At 40.8% G+C, this 13,383-nt stretch overlaps 1 protein-coding gene across 2 annotated transcripts in view; it reads right to left on the bottom strand.

The window, feature by feature from the left end:
- Positions 1-13,383, bottom strand: part of LOC134360220 (rho GTPase-activating protein 44-like) — a 297,116-nt gene that overhangs the window by 190,553 nt on the left and 93,180 nt on the right. The window lies entirely within an intron of this gene.

Below are 13,383 nucleotides of genomic sequence, written 5' to 3'. Positions count from 1 at the left end.
CTGAGAATGGGTCCAGAGGTTGTGGGAACTCTGGATGGCCTCCAGTCTCCCTAATAACGGCATCTATACAGATTGCATTGGGCTGCAGCTCCTTGGAGACAGTATTAAGGAACTAGAGCAGCCACCTGATGACATTCAGCTCACATGAGAAGAATGCAGATAGGAGCTACAGGGAAGTAGTCACCCCTAAGTTACTGGAGGCAGGTACCAGGGTGACTGTCAGGAGGGGAAAACGGAATAGGCAGTCAGTGCAAAGTACGTCTGTGGCCATTCCCCTCAATAGTAAGTATACCAGTTTGGACAATTGTGGGGATGACCTACAAAGGGGAAGCCACAGTGACTGAGCCTCTTAGTCTGGTTCAGTGGCTCAGAAGGGAATAGGGGAGGAGAGGAGTGCAGTAGTGATAAGAGATTCCATAGATACCGGAGCAGGCAGGAGATTCTATGGACGTGAAAAAGACACCCAGGTGGTATTTTACCTCCCTGATACTAGGGTCAGGGACATCTTGGATCAGGCCCCAGCATTCTAAAGACAGTGAGTGAGCAGCCGGCAGTTGTGGTACATATTGCTATCAGTGACATAGGTAGGAAAAGGAAGGAGGTTCTGAAGAGAGAATACAGGGAATTAGGCAGAAAGCTGAAAAACAGGTCCTCCAGGGCAGTAATCTCTGGGTTTATTCCTGTGCCATGCACCAGTGAGAGGAAGAATAGGAAGATTAGGCAGACGAATATGTAGCTGAGGATTTAGTGCGGGGGGCAATGTTTCAGATTTCTGGATCATTGGAATCTTTTCAAGGGAAGGTACAACCTGAAGCCAAGAAGGACTAATATCCTTGCAGGCAAGTTTGCGAGAGCTGTTGGTGGGGTTTAAGCTAATCTCGTAGAGGGATGGGAACTGGAGTGATAGGGCTGAGGATGGGACAGTTGGTATACAAGTAGTTACAGTGTAAGGAAGGACAGGCAGATAATAGGGCAAAATTGCAGTCAGTGCGATGAGTTGAAGTGTACATGGGGACAAAATTGAAAGTGGCGATGAATACAGGATTGAAGGTGTTGAACGTACATAATATACGGAATAACAGAGATGATCCTTTTATGCAGTTAAAAATTGGCAGATACGATGTTGTGGACATCGCTGAGTCATGGCTGAAAGAAGATCATAGTTGGGAGCTTTACATCCAAGGGTAAACTTTGTATCAAAAGGATAGGCAGGTAGGCAGAGCGGGTGAGGTGGCTCGTTCGGTAAAAAATGAAATCGAAACCTTAGAAAGAGGTGACATCGGATTGGAAGATGTAGAGTCCTTGACAATAAGAGTTAAAAAACTGAAAGGGTAAACAGATTCAGATGGAAATTTATATGTGGCTCCAAACAGTGGCCAGGATGTGGGATACAAATTACAATGGGAAATAGAAAAGGTGTGTCAAAAGAGCAATGTTATGATAGTCATGGAAGATTTCTATACGCAGGTAGAGTGGATAGTCCTGGATCTCAAGACAGGGACTTTGTAGAATGCCTATGAGATGGCTTGTTAGAGCAGTTTGTGGTTGAGCTCACTAGAAGGAAGGCAATGCTGGATTGGGTGTTGTGTAATAAACCTGATTTGATTAGGGAGCTGAAGGTAAAGGAACCATTCGGAGGCGGTAATCATAATCTGATAGAATTTAGAGCACAGTTGAGAGAGAGAAGATAAAATTAGATGTTTCAGTATTATAATGGAGTAATTGAGAGAGGAGCATGAGAGGCACGAAAGATGAACTGGCCAAAGTTGATTGGAAGGGAATACTTTCAGGGATGAGGACAGAACAGTGATGGCTAGCATTTTTGGGGGCAAGTTGGAAGGCACAGGAAAGATACATCCCAAAAATGAGTAAGTATTCTAAGGGGAGGATGAGGCAACCATGGGGGGAAAAGTAAAAGACAGCATAAAAGCAAATGAGACGGTAAATAACACAGCAAAAATTAGTGGGAAGTTAGAGGATTTCAAAACTTTTAGAAACCAACAGAAGGCAACTTAAAAACCGTAAGGAGAGAAAAGATGAAATATGAAGGTAAGTGAGCCATAATATAAAAGAGGATACCAGAAGTTTTTCCTCAGATATATGAAGAGTAAAAGAGAGATGAGAGTGGATATTGGACCACTGGAAAATGAGGCTAGAGAGGTAGAAATGGTGGACACCTAGAATAAGTAATTTGTGCCAGTCTTCACTATGGTAGTCACTAGCAGTATGCCAGAAATTCGAGTATGTCTGGGGCAGAAGTGAGAGTAGTTGCTGTTACTAAGAAGGATGAGGTTCTGGGGTACTTGGAGGCACACGATAAAATACAGCAAAGTCAGCATGGTTTCCTTAAGGGGAAATCTTGCCTAACAAATCTGTTGGAATTCTTTGAGAAAATAACAGACAAGATAGACAAAGGAGAGTCAGCAGATATTTTTTACTTAGATTTTCAGAAGCCCTTTGACAAATTGCTGCACATGAGGCTACTCAACAAGATACGAGTCCATAGTATTATGCTAGTATCTTTCCCATAGGTAGAAGTCTGGCTGATTGGCAGGAGGCAGAGAGTGAAAATAAAGGCTGCCTGTCATAAGGGGGCGTTGAAGGTGGACACAATTGCAAGACACAGACTAGGAGCTGGGACAGGAACACAGACTTGGGCTAGGAAAGTGGGACCAGGACAAGGAACTGGGAACTAGGAGCCTAGGCTTGGACTCCAAGCCAGGGACTGGACAAGGACCCAGAACCTGGGTCTTGACTTGGACTCAGATCCCAGAACTAGGCGAGGACATGACTTGCCTACAGGACTGGATGCAAGCTTGGGTTCTTCGAGGCTCGGCTAGGCCCTTGAGTACAGAGCCAGGACTCCCTCTTAGAGCACAGGGCCGGGACCCTGCCTAGGACACAGGGCCGGGATGCTTTCGCAGGGCTGGGCCCCCTTCCTTGGACGCTGGGCCGGGATGCTTACTAGGATGCAGGGCCGGGATGACTGCCCAGGTAAACCGCCAAGGAAATTGTCAGGGATTCATATGGAGAGGGGAAAGGAACAGTCCTGCCTCAAGGTAACAGAAGAGACAGCCTGACTTACCCAACAGAGGCAAGGACGAGAAAGGACAGGACCAACCACAGGGTAACAGCAACAACAGCCTGGCTTACCCCACAGAGGCTAGGACAGGAAGGGAGCTCAGTCCAAGGTGGCTCCAAGTCTCAGTACAGCCAGCAACCTTTGCTGGCCATGGAAATAGCCAAATCCATATCTAACTTGGAGTGACAGACGGCCACTCAGCTGGCCCCAGAAACAGCCGAATCCATACCACGATGACTGCTCCAACTAGAGACAACAAGACTCCATGAAGCGGTGGTCCTCCAACCAGGCCTAGAGATCACGAGTGGCTGCTATACCCTTCCCCCGGCAGATTGCTCTAAGGGGATACTGCCGAGACAAACCAGCACCCACACATAAACCCAGGGCCACTTATATTCCCAGCCCCAAGATGAGCATCAGGTGCCTATGATAAGCCCAACTGAAACAAGGGACAGCCAGAAGACCTGGAGTCTGGAGTCCATGGACCGGACCGTGAACCGGAATGTGGACTTCACAGGCCGGACCATGACACTGCCAGAGACTAATTCTGCAGGGGTGAGTGTGGGAACCACTTTTCATGTTTTATGTCAATGATTTGGATGATGGAATTGTGACCACATTTGTGGACAATATGAAGATAGGTGTGGGGGAAAGTAGTACTGAGAAAGCAGGGAGCTTGCCGAAAGACTTGGACAGATTGGGAAAATGGGCAAAGAAGTGGCAGATGGAATATAGTGCAGGGAGGTTTACAGTCATGGACTTTGGTAGAAGGAATAAAGGCACAAACTATTTTCTAAATGGGGAGAAAATTTGAATATCAAAGTTGCAAAGGGACTTGGGAATCCTTGTGTGGGATTCCCTAAAGGTTAACTTGCAGGTTGAGTCAGTTGGGAGGAAGGTAAATGCAACGTTAGCATTTGTTTTGAGAGGACTAGAATATGAGCAAGGATGTGGAGCTGGGGCTTTATAAGGCATTGGTCACACTGCACTTGAAGTTTTGGACCCTTATCTTAGAAAAGATGTTCTGGCATTGCAGAGGGCCCAGAGGAGATTTCACAAGAATGGTTCCACGAATGAAAGGGTTAACATATGAGGAGTGCTTGATGGCTCTGGGCCTATACTCGCTGGAGTTTAGAAGAATGGAGGTGGGGGGAGGGAGTCTCACTGAAACCTATCGAATATTGAAAGGCCTAGATAGAGCAGATGTGGAAGGGATGTTGTCCTATAGTGTGAAAGTCTAAGACCAGAGGGCACAGTCTCAGAATAGAACGAAATCCATTTAGAACAGAGATGAGAAGCAATTTCTTTAACCAAAGGGTAGTGAATCTGTGGAATTCATTGCCACAAACAGCTGTGGAGGCCAAATCATTGAGTATAGTTAAAGCGGAGGTTGATAGGTTCCTGATTAGTGAAAGGTTACGGGGAGAAGGCAGAAGAATTTTATTGAGAGGGGTAGTAAATCAGTTATGATGGAATACAGAGCAGGCTCGATGGGATGAATGGCCTAATTCTGTTCCTATCTCTTATTTCCTTTTCTCATTACAACCATTAATAAGGAAGTACAGGAGCCTGAGGACACAGACTCAATGATTTAGGAACAGCTTCTTCATCTGCACCATCGCATTTCTGAAAGCTCCATGGTCCCCCGAGCACTGCCTCACCATTTTGCTCTCCCCTCCCAATTTATTTATCTTTTTATGCATTTTTATTGTAACCTGTAGTAATTTTTATATATTGCACTATACTGCAGTCACAAAACAACAAATTTCACTTTATATGTCAGTAATAATACACTTTATAATGCATCTAAACTCAGTCTAAGTTCCTGCACACTGACACCATCACTTTTGTGAATAACCAGGCGGTTGTGTCCAGTGACCATCACTGACTTAGACAAGAAAATGTCCAGTGGAGTTTCTTGGATGATGCAAATAGTAGTTACCATGTTCCTTTTCAGAATAAGTCATTTGCAATCAGATTATGCTGTATTAAAAAAATATGCAAATATGGTTGAATTCCTGTGCTTTGTGATTGTGTGAACTAGGGTGGCATGAAAGTGTAGTGGTTAGCACGACACTTTACAGTACCAGTGACCCAGGTTAAATTTCCACCACTGTCTGTAAGGAGATTGTACGTTGTCCCCATGGCCGCGTGGGTTTCCTCCGGGTGCTCCGGTTTCCTCCCACAGTCCAAAGATGCACCAGTTGGTAGGTTAATTGGTCATTGTAAATTGTCCTGTGATTAGGTTAGGGTTAAATTGATGGTTGCTTGGCGACGCATCTCGAAGGACTGGAAGGGCTTAATCCATGCTGTATCTCAATAAGCAAAAAAAAATTTGTCTGCAAAGGTCATCTTCATGAATGGTTATGAGGGTTGATGGGTTATTTTGATCTATGTATGTTGTCAGAAATGCTTTCAATTAAAATTACTAATTGGAGCGAGGCTGGCTGTTTATCAGTCTCACACTATTAGACAAACCAATTTTTTTTACTGAGTTGCATTAATACCAGGGCAGAATGAAAGACAAGGTAGTAAACAACAGAGGGAATAGTTCCCCTTTTCTTTATGCTACTTAGTTTAATTATAACTATTTAACAGGTCATATAGTGCAAAGGCCAATTGTTTGAAGATGTGACAATTTGTGCGATGTAAGAAAAAGACTTTGAGGTGTAAAACATCATTGATTCATCTAAATATTTGGACAAAATCCTTTGCAGTTAAGCTGAAAAATATTGCATGTCTGCGCTATGTTACACAAAAGATTGAGCGGTATCTGGCACAAGGAAATCTGACACTAATCTGTGACTCAGTTTGTTTTCCTATAAACCTCCCCAGTTTTGCTTGATAAATACTCTGGCATAGCTCAGTTTCATTGTTCTGCAGGGAACATTTCTTTCCTAATATGACTGCTGTTGATGGTTCTGATCCAGAATTTAATTTAATAATCAGTGACGGCCAGCATTTCAGCAAAGCAACAAGTGAGAGCTACTCACAGCTCCTTTCCTAGAAGGTGAAACTTAAGAGATATTTACTGCAATAGATAATGAGTGAAAAGTATGGAAATCTAGATCCACTGAGATTCCAACCTAATTTGTATCTTAAGATGCACAACAGGTCAATAAGTGCATATAAGAAAATCTCACCAAGACTTTAACATTTCCGCTGCTGGCCACTTTGGGTAAAATGTTCACATTTCTTTTCCTCTTTTCTGAAGCTATGACTGTTAAATGCACTATTGTTTTCTGTTTTTTTTGGATTCCCTCATATAATGATTTAGATAGGTGTGCCTAAAAATGTGCTTTCACAATTATGGATGCACTAAATTATGGCCACATTTGTGTCTCTAGAAAAAAATACTGCATAAAAAGACATTTGAAACAACATTAGTAGAGATTATACTCATAATCCCAATTGATCATAGCTTCTGCCATTCAGCTGCATAACAATGAACATCAGAGGACTCCTTAAAGACACAGTCACCACGGCAGCCACAAACGCCCACAATGGCTGCAAGAGGGAATGGTGAGAACCACAGGATCTTTTGGGGGGGTCTTGGTAATGGATTTACACCATTGGGACCGTCACTGGGGAAAACAGGATGGGTAGCACTGGCCGAGAATGAGAATGCATAAAGTAGGCAACCAGGCTGCAGAAAAATTTCATGACCTTACTAGTAAGGTCAAGGAAAGTTTTAAGCCAACAAGAGCACTCTTTTTATGCAGACTCCTACACATGCATACACCTTGATCCACAACCACCCAGGGCAGCTCTCTACCCCACTCAGTGCTCTTCTTCTGATTCTTCCATTCCCCACACAGAGGTCAAGATTCCAAAAGAAACTGTTTAAAGGGTTATTCAGTGTTTTTCATCCATTCAGATAGAGTATGAAAGGCAGTCATTGTGATTGCAGAGTCTGAGCTCTTGTCACTGATCTTGCCCCCAGCACCCCCACCCCCACCAGGATCTAGCAAGAAGGCTCAGCCCTAGACTATCTCAACAGTAGGTGCGATGTGTACAATTAGCCATGAATGCTTAGCAACAACATTTCATTGTGACTAGTACGTTTTCTTTGATCAATAGTGGACACCCTTGTTACCACTCGTACTGCTAATATATCAAACTGCACAAGAGCAACTAACTTCCATTTACAGAGTGTATCAGAATGAGCCCTCTCGGTCATCTTTGTGAACAGAATTCAGGATGAACAGGAAGGACAGGTAGAGCAAGAGGAGAAGGCCGATGATTATCAATGTCTACAGTATATCATGGTTGAGGACGCAGAGAATTAAATCAGATATGCAGTCTCACCCTGATCCTGCTTAAGGTCTGATCTCTGCTACATTGGAAGTTCTAAAAGTACAATAATATCCCTCTGGGGAATAGCTTGATTAGAATCTAATAAAGTGAAGGAGTAATATGCTATTCAAACATGCTATTGCCCACTCACATCAGGGAAGAGGCTACATAGCATCTGCACCAGGAACACCAGACAAAAAAAAGTTACTTTCCCCAAATAGTAAGACTGATCAACACCTTCACACAACCGCTACTTTATCATTTCCTGTTAAGGTCATCTAATGTACAGCCACTCCTGTATCTAGCATCACTTTATGTACATACAATCACCCTATGTACTGTACATGAGCTATCATAAGTATTTACATTTATTGCATTTTTTATTATTGCGTTCTTGATCTTATTGTGTGTGTGTTTTTTTCTGCTGCATTGGATCTGAAGTAACAATTATTTTGTTCTCCTTTACACTTGTGTACAGAAAACAACATTACGTGATCTTGAACCCCCGCTCTGCCTCTCAGTATGATTATTACCAGATCGTTTTCACTTCTGACACCTAGCTTACTAATATGCATAGCTTGTGGAGGTGCTCAATCCAATATTGCTATGGATACAATTTGACCAGAAATGAGAACTTTATTTATTTACTTAAATCATACAACTGTCCCACAGCATGAGGGAGTAAAAATCTTTGTGTTATGACTCCATCACAATGTACACACATGTGAATTTATAAGTCTAATGGCTTGTAGAAAGAAGCTGTTCTGTAGCCTGTTGGTCCTGGCTTTAATGCTGTGTTACTGTTTGCCAGATGGAAGCAGCTGAAACAGTTTATAGTTGGGGTGACCAGTCTCCCCGATGATCTTCCAGGCCTTCTTTATGCACCTGCTGCTGTAAATGTCCTCAATGGAGGGAAGTTGTACTATATACATTGGATTAAATCCTTCTTTTTACGTGATTTGCACCAAAATAAACTAGTCTTAACAGTACATTTTCTCATCTTTGATGCACATTAGTTCAGGGGCATAACTGTTCCAATTCAAATCAAGAAATATTGTTCTTTAGACTACTTGGATCTAATTGCATACCGGATATTAAAAATAATCCAAGTACTTCAAAATTCAGAATGCCAAGTACAGTTTTTCTACTAATCAGATTAGTTAGAACATCTGATATAAAAAAAATATTCAGTTAGTTGTTTAGAAGGTTCAAAAGTATATTTCTTAGACTGAAACTACAGGCTATGAATTGCAGCAATTGTAGTTCAAAAGAAGCATATCCAGTGGACTATCTAATAGTTTTGTAAGCTGCCCGCAAAATGTCACCATGTATTGCCAGCGCCATCTTGATCATGATTCTGTTCCCATATCTTAAGATCTTATTGTCTTATATTAGCTATCTTTTATTAAAACCCGCTTGAATAACATTTTTTCATCAGAAGTTCAATCTCCCACTAAGTTCAGTATTAGATTTGTGGAACCTTAGTTTTGACAAAGGGTTTTCAACGTGAAATACTAACTCTGTTTCTTATGGCCAAACACCTGAATAATCACATTGTCAAGTTTGCTGATGACACTACAGTGGGGGGGCTCATCACCAGTAAAGATGAGACAGCCTACAGGGAGGAGGTGGAAGAGTCTGAGGCCTGGTGCCAGGCAAAATAACCTCTTCCTCAGTTTCAACAAGACAAAGGAGATGGTGATCGACTTCAAGAGAATTTGCAACTCTCACACCTCTCTTTTACATTAGTGGAAACTGCGAGCAATTTCAAACTTCCGGGAGTGCACATCTCGCACAACCTCTCATAGTCCCAAGATGCATTCTACAGAGTCAAGAAAGCTATCTAATGCCTTCACTTTCTGAGGAGGCTGAGGAGAGCTGGGCTATGTACATCTACACTCATGTCATTCTACAGAGGCACAGTAGAAAGCATCCTAACCAGCAGCATCACTGTGTGGTATGGAAACTGCGCTGCAGCAGACAGAAGGGCTTGATAGTGGTAGTCAAAACCGCCCAACACATCACCAACACTATTGTACATTTAATATTTAAGTAATATTTGAGTAATCTTGTGTAAAAATATTGTTTGATTAAGCATTCTTGTTCATTTAAATAATTACGGGTGAAGTATAAAAATGTGAAAAGCATACACCATCGCAGTACAATGCGATATGCGCATACTTCACTGAAAGTAAACTCAAAGTTGGACCCGCATTTCCAACTCTCATGTCTTCTTTTGAATTAGTTTAATGTTCTGAAGTTACAAAACAAATCACTGATGACGAGGTATTTTTAAAATGAAGTGGAGACAGCTACTAACCTGTTCAAGCACAGCGAGAAGTTCAAATGAAAAGAAAAACATAGTGACTATAAAGCGTACCCACGCACGTGCAGAGACAGCCAAGTATAATAAAAGCAGCCCAGTTTATGTTCTTTAGAAGAGAAGACACAATCAAGTTTTGAAAATAAGGCAGAAAATGGAAGAATTCAGGGGTTCATAAAGAGAATGGAAAAATTCAGTTAGTACCAAATGATGATAACCTTACTTTATAAAAAAAGGAGAAATGGTTGGCTACATTGGAAAAATTGACATGTTTGCTTACAGAAAAGATGATTGGAATATGTATATGTGCTAATTCAGCAATATTTCAAAGCAAATTAAATAGCCAATGAGAAATAAGTATCAATTTTGTTCAGTGTATTGACACATAGTGTTTGCTTCGAAGTTTGACTGCTCCAACCAAACCAGCAGATATGAACTTTGCTGATATTATAAGTGTGATACAGGAACACTTAGAACTGAAATCGTTGTTGATTGCAGATCGATTTAGGTTTCATAAGCAGGATCAAAAAGAAGAAAAGTCTATTTCAGTTTATGTAGCTGAATTGAAGAGATTGAGCATTGTCAGTTTGATAATGGGCTTAATGATGCACTAAGAGATTGTTTAGTTTGTGGAATACAGGAAAACATTCAAAAATGGCTCATAACTGAAGCACAACTTACATTCAAAAGAACAGTTGAAATCACTCTTTCAATTTGAAGCCACAGACAGAAATGCAATTGAGTTGTACTCAGGAATGAAACTGAGCATGAATAAAATTGCAACATCTAAACAGAAACCAGCCAGGCCAAACAAACAGTGTTACCATTCTGGTAGGGGCTCACACACACCAGAACAATGCAGGTTTAAAGGTAAAACCTGCAGAAAACTGCAACAAAGTAGGACACATACTAAGAGCATGTCAGGCAGCCAAAAATAAATGGACAGCACAGGGAAAAGAAAAAGCTAAAAAGTTGATCTGCAGTTTCAAAAAGAGCACTAATATGCATGCTGTTGATGAAAAATCTAATAATGATGAGACAAACAGCACTGTGTGGCCTGCAGAATTACAATGTGAAAATTAACAGTTGACAAGCATTATGGCTTACATTGGAAATAAATGGTAAATTAATTAAAATGGAATTAAACACTGGTTCAATTGTTTCAGTTAATATACAAAATACTTGAAGAGCATTTCAAAGATATCCAACTGAAGCCTGCAGATATCCAACTAAGAACATATACTGGAGAAAAGATAACTCTTGTGGGAATGACATTTGTAACTGTGAGATATGACAACCAACAAGCCACACTGCGCTTGTATGTGCTCAAAACAAAGGGACCAGCATTGTGGGGTATGATTGGCTGAGACAACTACAACTTAATTGGACGTTCATCCACCATTTGTATGCCACATCCCCTGCAATGGAGACAACTGACAGCAAATTAAGAGATATACTGGATGATGCAACAACTGTAGCATGTTGAACACTGTGAACCATTGCCCAACAGAGGGCAATCAGGCATTGGTGCTGGCCTCTGGTTGGGAAGCACATTAGACAAAGGAAGGATGATGCTGTTCAGAGGGATTGTGAAAACGATAAAAGCAGAGGTCCAACTACAACAGTTTTTGAATATAACATATTTGGGAAAGCCTATGATATGTTAATCAGCCAGTTACTTGTGAAAGGTGGTTTAGTTTTAGGCTGGAAAGGAGTTCAAGGAGCTTCTGGAAAGTTGGAAGTATTTGGATTTTGGGAATATAAAGAACCAGAATCCACTTTGCATGCTTTGAGGTTATTGCTGGAACTTCAAGTGGGAGACAAAAAGCTGGTTGCAAAGGTAGATACAAAGACCAAAGCCAAGCTGGATAAATGGAAGGCCATAAAGAGAGGAGCCAAAAAAGATCTGAAAACTGAGGATTTATCAGATGATTTTGTGGATGAGGCATCCAAGAGGAGAAATTGGATAACAAGGGACTACTCCAGTGAACTAAATGTATCTTCCCAAAATCATGATGCACAAATTAGAAGAAAAAGGAAGTAGAAGAAGAAAGGTGGCTAGTGCCATCAGAACAACTTTCTGCAATCTCAGAGTCAACTCCTACAACCACCTTGGAGGAGACCCCAGAAACTGAGATTGTTTCACAGCCACAAGTCTCACTTGCCAAGCAAAGTGATCCCCCTTGTCAGGAAAGATGTTATCCTGCAAGAGCAAGAAATGCTCCACAACAATTAAATCTTTAGGCCTGAATGGGACAACTTAAAATTTACTATGCTGTGGATGTCTGTATATAGTAGTTGTATTATATATTATGTACATATATATAAGTTGAGTTGAGTTCGTAGCTAAACAGAGAGGAGTGTTATGTAATTAATATTTAAGAAATATTTGAGTAAAATCTTTTATATATATTTGATTGAGCATTCTTGTTCATTTAAATAAGTATGGTTATACATAAAATTTACGTGAACTGCATACGTCATCACACTACCACGTGACATATGCACACCTCCCTTAAAGTAATCTCGAAGTTAGGCCCGCATTTTAGACTCCCATGTCTTTTTTTGAATTAGTTTAATGTTTTGAAATTACAAAATATATCAAGCATGAGCTTACCCGCCATCAATTACAAATCTACAGAAAGGTGCCGGAAAATGACTAATAACATCATGAAGGATCCCACTCATCCTGCTCATAGACTGTTGGTCCCACTCCCATCAGGGAGGAGGCTATGTAGTAGCCATACCCGGATCACCTGACTCAAAAACAGTTATTTTCTCTAAGCAGTAAAGCTTCCATCCACCAACCTAACCTTCCACTCCCTCAACCACCACTACTTTATCACCTCCTGGCAGTCACCTTATGGACTGACACATCACTTCCTGGACATACAGTCAATCTATGCATAAAGCTAACTTATGTATTTATATTTATTATGTTTTCTTATTATTGTGTTCTTTGTCCTCTTGTGGTTATCTTTTGTGCTGCATTGGATCCGGATTAACAATTATTTTGTTCCCCTTTACACTTGCGTACTGAAAATGACATTAAACAATCATGAATCAATTTTTTAATTTTGAGTGAACTCTGGCGATGGAGTTTGAACTGAAAACAGCTGCACTATTCTTCCTGCAGATTTTCAGTTGAGCTCCCATTAACAGTGTATTGGATGATCAGATCAATCCCTAGAGAAACTACTGCTGACCATGTCTGAGCACAACAGCCAGAACTTCACATTCAAGTATCAAGCCGTATCACTCCAGTCAATGAGTGACATTTTACTCCAGAATTTCGCATCCTTTACTCAAAAAAATTAATAGGTAGTTTTCTTTCAGGCTTTGGTAGTAATTTACAGGTTGTAGCTTTCTGAAACATTAAATTATTGGATTGATGTTCTGTGAATTCACTCTGAATACCTCACTAGTTACACTTCTCACAATTACACTAATAATTGTGATTACAATCACCAATGAGAGACATTTTATATTCTCATTCAAGAATACAAATTTAAGGAACTATTTCTAACATTCAACCTACATATGAGGTTCTTTCTTCTATAATGCATATTATCTCAAGTAGGAACAATGTAGCAGAATCAGTTTTATCATATTTTTATACCACATACTGTACATGATTGGATCAATCAAACAGATGAAACTATAAGACAAATCAAACACAAAG

This window comes from Mobula hypostoma, chromosome 22 (genome assembly GCF_963921235.1).
Source record: "Mobula hypostoma chromosome 22, sMobHyp1.1, whole genome shotgun sequence".
In the NCBI taxonomy this organism is placed as follows: domain Eukaryota; kingdom Metazoa; phylum Chordata; class Chondrichthyes; order Myliobatiformes; family Myliobatidae; genus Mobula; species Mobula hypostoma.
Note: the sequence above shows the minus strand (reverse complement) of the source record. Positions and strands in the feature narration are given on the sequence as shown.